The sequence below is a fragment of the Alosa pseudoharengus genome, unplaced genomic scaffold, assembly GCF_046254945.1.
Source record: "Alosa pseudoharengus isolate Yale_2024_CS ecotype anadromous, Long Island Sound unplaced genomic scaffold, YU_APseudo_1.1 YU_APseudo_1.1_scf_26, whole genome shotgun sequence".
Taxonomy (NCBI): domain Eukaryota; kingdom Metazoa; phylum Chordata; class Actinopteri; order Clupeiformes; family Clupeidae; genus Alosa; species Alosa pseudoharengus.
In genome coordinates, this window is record NW_027468701.1 from 1926089 (window position 1) to 1933067 (window position 6979).

The following is a 6979-nucleotide window of genomic DNA, read 5'->3' on the forward strand; positions in this document are numbered from 1 at the left end:
ACAATTGGCTTGGCCGAGGAGGCCAAAAGAAGGCTTTTGCAGCTTTAAAAATCACTGCAGCTATAAGAGGTGTCTGAATGCCACTGCATTGCTGTCATTGTAAAAGAAAAATTAAATACAGTGTGCTTAATAGACACTTTTTGATTCTCCTGGAAATAGTGCATTGTATTTTCAATGATCAAGAACTGTTACCTGTTCAGGTGCTGCGGCAGCGCAAAATATCACTGCCAGCGAGTGCGACAGCCACATTAAGAACTGGCTTAAGTATAGCAGTGACCGCAGTGGAGGAAGGAAGAGGAGAGCTGAAGAACCGCAGAGCCCTGTAATCGGTATGTTACAGACCTGAATAAGAAGAGGGAAATCCAAAGACATAGTGGCAGACATTTAAGTATATGCAATGGGTCATTCCAGGTTAAATCATCTAAGGTTCTTGCTGCACCATCTCATATTTTGTTAAAACATTGTCTTAATCAAGAATGGGTCCCAAAACCAAAAGCCTGTAAAATATTTCTGTTCAAATCCTGTCTTTATCACATTCATATAATTGTCAGTCCTTAGAATTACTTCAGTTTTGTAGCTTGGAATTCACATTATCTAGGAAGCAATGTTTGAGCATTTATGATAAGTATTATTCATGGGCACTACTATTTCGATATATGATGGCGTCAAAATAGCTATTTAGAATCATCAGTGTCTCTACACATGAACTCGAGCATTGAGAACATTGTTCGTGTACACAGTTTACTAAAAAGAAAGGTTTTGGACAACTCACTCCTTGGCTGGCATGATGGCGGCGAGCAGAAAAACTAAGTTTTTAAAAACCTTTCTTTTAGTAAACTCTGTGTACACAAACAATGCTCAAGTTCATGTGTAGAGACACAGATGACTTCGATCAAAGTTTCATGTTGTGTCGAGCCTTCTTGGTGTTTTAAAAATAGCTATTTTGATGCCATCATGTATCAAAATAGTAGTGCCCCTACGATTTCCATTAAAAAAGCCATTTGACCCGAAAACGACGACAAGCTAAAAGTGGCGCTTCGGACGTAGGCTATAATTATGCTTTTAAACTAAAGTTTGACTAGGGTACATTCACAAAAACACCCTAGGATGCATTCTGGCCAGTTACGCTTTAACAGCCCCACTGATTTTCGTGTTCCTAGCCTAGGCTACTCCACCAATTACCAAAAAATGCAACCTCGTTTAATCTTAATGCGCATTTGTTGCAGAGACACCGTGATTTTATATCATCCAAAGCCCAGCTACATTTCTTTGAAAGACAACGATCTTTAAACAAAGCAGGCTACCTACAGTACATAGATGGCAATATCAGTTGTGCTTTAGACTGACAGAAAATACTGAGGCAAAAAGTCCTACCCAAAATAGAAATCTCTCCGATTTTCTATTAGCCTATACATTTTTTAAAAAATAATTAAAAAAAAACATTCTTACCTCCTAGGCCTAGTTTCAGTGATAACCTCCTAAATGGGCAATCTGTCACTGATGGTTGTCTCCTTTTCTCCACAGCTACTCAGCGCCAGCGTCTGCGTCAATTGGAATTCAGTGATTCGGATTCCAGCGATTCTGACTCCGAGTAAGTAGCACATATGGCAAACCCCACATACTTTGCATTGTTTTGATAAATGGATCGATGAGCAAACTCTTTTGTTTTTCCAGAATAGTTCCATGATCTGGAGGAACCGGAGCAGCCCACCCCCCAATTCCTTGTTGGTGTTTTTTTTTTTACATTTTTTATTAATTTATTTCTTTGTTATTTTTGTTATTGTCAATAAATATTATAAATAATATTAACATTTATAACATATTGCCTGCCTGTCTTGAATTAAGCAACAAGCCCCGAGAGGCCACTGGTTTTAGAACAGCTGTTAGGCATGATGCGCAATTGCGGAAGCAATCATTTCCATATAGGCTTGTAGGCTACTGGAGAACAAGTCATTGCTCATGATAATAAAAGTATAATGTTCATTCATTTTCACGGTATGGACTAGCAATGGAAAATAAAAACAAAATGTTGGCAATTGGTTATAAGCCAACGTTTTGCAATAAACGGATTTTTGTAGGCCTATTGTGACGCACGACGATTTTCTCCGTGCCAACGTCAAAACAACGTTACCCCACCGGACAAAATGAAGTTGGCACAACGTCAGTAAACAACGTCATGCCAACGGATGATATGCCGTTGTGCCAACGTTGTGCCAACGTATGCTTGCTATCTGGGTAGAGAGCATCAAAGGACTATAGGGGGTAGTAATACACTAGTTACTCTCACTAACTAGGGAAGTAACTCCCTTAAAGGAAGAATAATGATGAAAACTAAACTCTGACTTAAAAGAAATGGGAATAGTAGATGATGTGAAAAGGTCACCCTCACATGTAAACTCTCTATTTCCTAGCGCACTCTGGATCGTCAGACACGTATAATATTGTTGGAATCATTCAGTGGTAACCGTAATCAAATTATTAAGACCCAGTGGATGGAAGGTACCTAGTCTATTAATCCAAAGATTCTCATGCCATTTTCTTTGTCTGTCCGTCCAAAGGACTCCGTTTTGAAGAGCTGAGATGGAAAAATCTGTACATTGGCCCAGTGTAAAGTGTGCGTACAATACAGTGTCAACTCTGCCCTGTTTTAGTGAGCGAAGATGTTGCTTGACTCGTAGTTCAAGTGTGTTCCTAGTTTCGCCTATATAGAGTTTGGCGCAAGACTTACACTGGAGACAATAAACAACGTTCTTTGTTTTGAGTGTCAGCTCCTGCGTAATCAAAGCTCCCCTGTGTGAATGTTTACTATAGATATACGTGCGCTTGCGTAGTTTCAAGGCTCGTGATGTATTCTCACTACTCTCAAACTCACCCTGTAGTTTGGCTCGCACAAGAATATCCTGTAGATTTTTGTTGCGTCTCTGAGCTGAGATGAGGCGGAAATTTTCTAAGTGAAAACACTCTGCTACGGCCAGATTGTAATGGGCTACTACCCGCTTGCGAAGCTGTAACGAAGCCTTGGAATACGTGCTGACGAACGGTAAGAGCGACCTCTGACGTAGTGGGCTAGCTACTGTAGCTAACGGGTTCGGGTTATTAAAGGAACGTGCTACATCGCGATAGATTTTACGTAAGAAGGCGTTGGAATAGCCTCGTGTCCTAAGCACACGGAATAATGTTCGAGTGGCCCAATTCACATCTTCTAAAAAAGAACAAATTCTATAAAAACGAATTAACTGTGCCTTAATGAGGCCTTTGAAGGTATGGCGTGGATGAAAGCTCTCCTTGTGGAGAAGGGCGTGTCTGTCAGTTTCTTTGAAGAACACCTTAGCGGCTATTGTTTTGGTGGCAGCACAGAGATCGGAGGCAGTAAAAAAGAGTTGTGTATCCAAAAATTCGACACTGTGTTGTTGTAGTGAATATTTAAGCTTGATCCTAGGATGATGGCTATTGAGTACAGACATGAACTCCACAAACTCGGACTCTGAGTAAGTCCACAGGCCAAACAGGTCATCCAAATATCTCAAATAGACTAAGGGCTTTCGGTCACACTTGGCCAAAATCTCTTCCTCCCAGACGGCCAGATAGATATTGGCATAGGCCGGTGAATATTTTCTACCCATAGCACAGCCACATGTTTGAAGGTAGTAGTTACCATTAAACTCAAAGTCATTACGAGTGAGTGTGAGTTCTAAGAGTTGTAAAATCTGTCTGTCTGGTCTCTGAGGATCCGGATATTGGGTAAAAATTTTCTTAACTGCTGCTAACCCTCGCTCTGTTTCTATGTTGGTATAGAGTGAGTCCACGTCTATGGAGAATAAAAAGGTGTTGAGTGGAACCTGGCGACCTCTCACTTGCGCTACGAAATCGTACGTGTCCTTCACATAGCTGGAATGTCTCTGAGATATTGGATTGAGGTAAAAATCTACAAACTCTGCTAGACGGTGTGATTCCGAACCGCAATCGCTGACAATAGGACGTCCCTTGGGTAAAACCCCGGGGATAGTCCACGTGTCTGGCGACTTGTGTATCTTAGGCAAAAGATAGAACTGTCTAGGTCTTGGATCATCTGGGCCGTACAGGTACATTTTCTGTTTCTTATTGATGTAACCCTCTCTTTCTAACTCATCCACTACTCGTCTAACCAGCATTTGCGTCTCTGTCTGAATTAAAGAGGTTAAAGGTACGTAGTAAGCTCTATCATCCAGTTGTCTGAGTGCTTCCCTGATGTAATGGGATCTGTCTTGTAACACTATTTGACTGCCCTTGTCTGCTGGTTTGATGACAATCGATCTGTTAGAAGCTAGATTTTTAAGCGCTGATCTCTGTGCTATCGTGAGATTTTGAGTGGTCTCCGTAATCCGTTCCAGACCCCTCAAAGCTCGAATGTCTCTCCCTATTAGGTCCATCAAGAACGCCGGCGTAGACTCCGAATCTGGTTCCCAGTTAGAGGGTTCAAGAAAAGGTAAATGTGAATGTTCTGTCTCAAAATCAAAGTACTCTAAAATTCGTAAGCGACGATGATATGAGTGTAAGTCCTGTCTGAAAAGTGCTGTGTCTACCTTCTCTGGAGTAGGTACGAAGGTGAGGCCCTTCTCCAGGAGTTCTAACTGTACTGTGGATAAGACAAACGCAGAGCAGAGGTTAGTGACATTGGAGAGCAAGGGGTCAGGAGTGTTGGGGCCCTGAACCCCCCCTACATGTTTAACTGTTCCATCCAGTGTTCATACAATGCATGTGCTGTGGAGGGTGACCAATGGACGCCATCCTCCTCTGTCTCAAAAAACATTTGATTAACCTCAGTAAGATAATTTCCCTTACGTAAAGCCAAATCATTTAGTTGATTAATAGCCAAACACTGTGCTCTGTTGAACCTGTCATGAAAGTTAAGAAGGGGAAAGTAAATGGATGCACAAGGAAATGTAAGTTCTGCCTGTTTCATAAGTCTGGTGAAGCATTTTTTAAGTGTCGGTTCTTGATTCGCATTATGACAATTAATGAGACCCACAGACAAGATGACCTTTGTAACGGTGTGATCTGGTTTCCTCTTTCTCAACAATTCAAACAGATGGTCCATGTTGGCACCAGGGAAGCTGTCTACCTGTACTCTGGGATCCTGAAAGGGTGGAATATATGACAAGTTAGAGTCCCCCAAAAGTACCCAAGGTTTACGTACTCTAATGTTCCAGTCCACCGTTTTCCTGGTGGTATTTCTGTGTCTCAAGGGCTCAAAATCAGGGTAAAACTTAGAATTAGATGTGTTTAAAAACGATAACCTTCTCTTTGTGGTGGACATGGTAGGTGGCGGAGGCATAAGCTGGGCCGGTGTTCGCTTTGGCGAATCAGTCGTAACCGGTGTATTAACAGGTACCGGAGTGGAAGTACTAGTATGTGTGTGGGATATACTAGGTACCTCAATAGACTTAGAATGAGACTCACTAATCTGACCAATTCTCAAGGTGGTGCATGAAGATGGAGGAGGAGAAGAAGACTGGGGTGGACCGTCAATTGAAGCGTGTGAGAGCTTCTCAGAGGTGTTTAGAATTGTGCCCAATGCGCTTGTCAGTAAAACTGATTGCTTAGGTGCACTTTTCGTCATCGAAGTGTCTCGCTTCAATAAAGGGTCCACACTGGAGAGTTCATTCTCCAAAGAGTTCTGAGGGGGTAGGAGCAGGGTCCTAGATATCTGGGGGGAAGACTGTACCTGAGGGAGGTGAGAGTTGTTATCCTCAACGAATGAGTCTGAGAAGATAGACTCAAGCCACTCTGGGTTTTCTGGTGGGATACTATCAATGTCCTGATGAAGTTTCTCTATTGTACTAGATCGGATGGATTCAGACAGCAGAGCTGGTGGTGCTATAACTGTCAAGATTGGAGAAAGATCTGGTGTTTCCCGAGTAAAGGTGGTAAGTGAAGGAGATTTAATACCTTCAGATGATGTTATGTGTGTACTAACAGGTGGCGTGATGTTACGACGTCTCACCCTGGGTTTGAGTCGCGGTGAACGCGGACACACTGGCCAGTCCTGGGGATTAGGAACTTCGAGATGCCACATAGTATCCTTGTTTATAGTTGGTAATGGTCTAGTTTCTAAAAGTTGTAGTGTGAGTAAATCTATTGAGGAGAGTGTAAGTTTCTTTTTATAACGACTGCGGGCCCATCTCAATGCTTTATCATATGCCTCTTGAGAGAAGGGGGAAAGGTTCTGGAAAATCTGCTCTTTGATCTCACTATAATGTTCTTGTAATGCTTTAATATTACAATGCATCCACTCTTTAGTGTTGGCCTGGACTTTCTCTAAGATGTTCTGATTGGGTGCTGCTGGTTTAATAAAAGAAGTCAAAGCATGTACTTTGCGTGTCATACCTATGGGAAAAGTGTGGTTAGCTAAGCAAGTGGATAGTATCTCCAAGTGATGAGTAGCTTGGAAAAGCTGAAAGTATTGCTTAGTGAGATGGAATAACTCTTCTTCCTGCTTGGTACGTACAACTGGCTGAGTGTATCTATGCCCTATGCGGGGAGGTCTAAAGCGTGACATAATGGAAGTGGAGATAAGATCTAAGAGATCAAAGAGTAAAAGCAGAGAACAAACAAAGGAAAATGGAAAAAAGAAATAAAGGAAATAATCAAAAAGTGTTAATAAAGAAATGAAAGAAAACTACCCCAAATCAAAATAAACAATCCAGAGTGTGAACACTCTTCAAACTTTAAGCTTCAATTGGCCCAATGATGTTAAATATCGAAGCTAAAAAGTCACAAGATAAAAAAGAATTTATAAGTAAATAAAATCTTAAGTGTAAAAACACTTATTTACTGGACTTGGAATTCTATTAGATGTAAAGTCCTAGTCCATAGGTCCAGTAACTAGATAAAATATAAAAGTAACTAACCGAATACAAAAAGCACCCTGCACATGGTTTTTCCAAATGAGCACCTGTGAAAGCTAGTAACCTAGCTTTCAGCTGGAATCCTCAGGAGC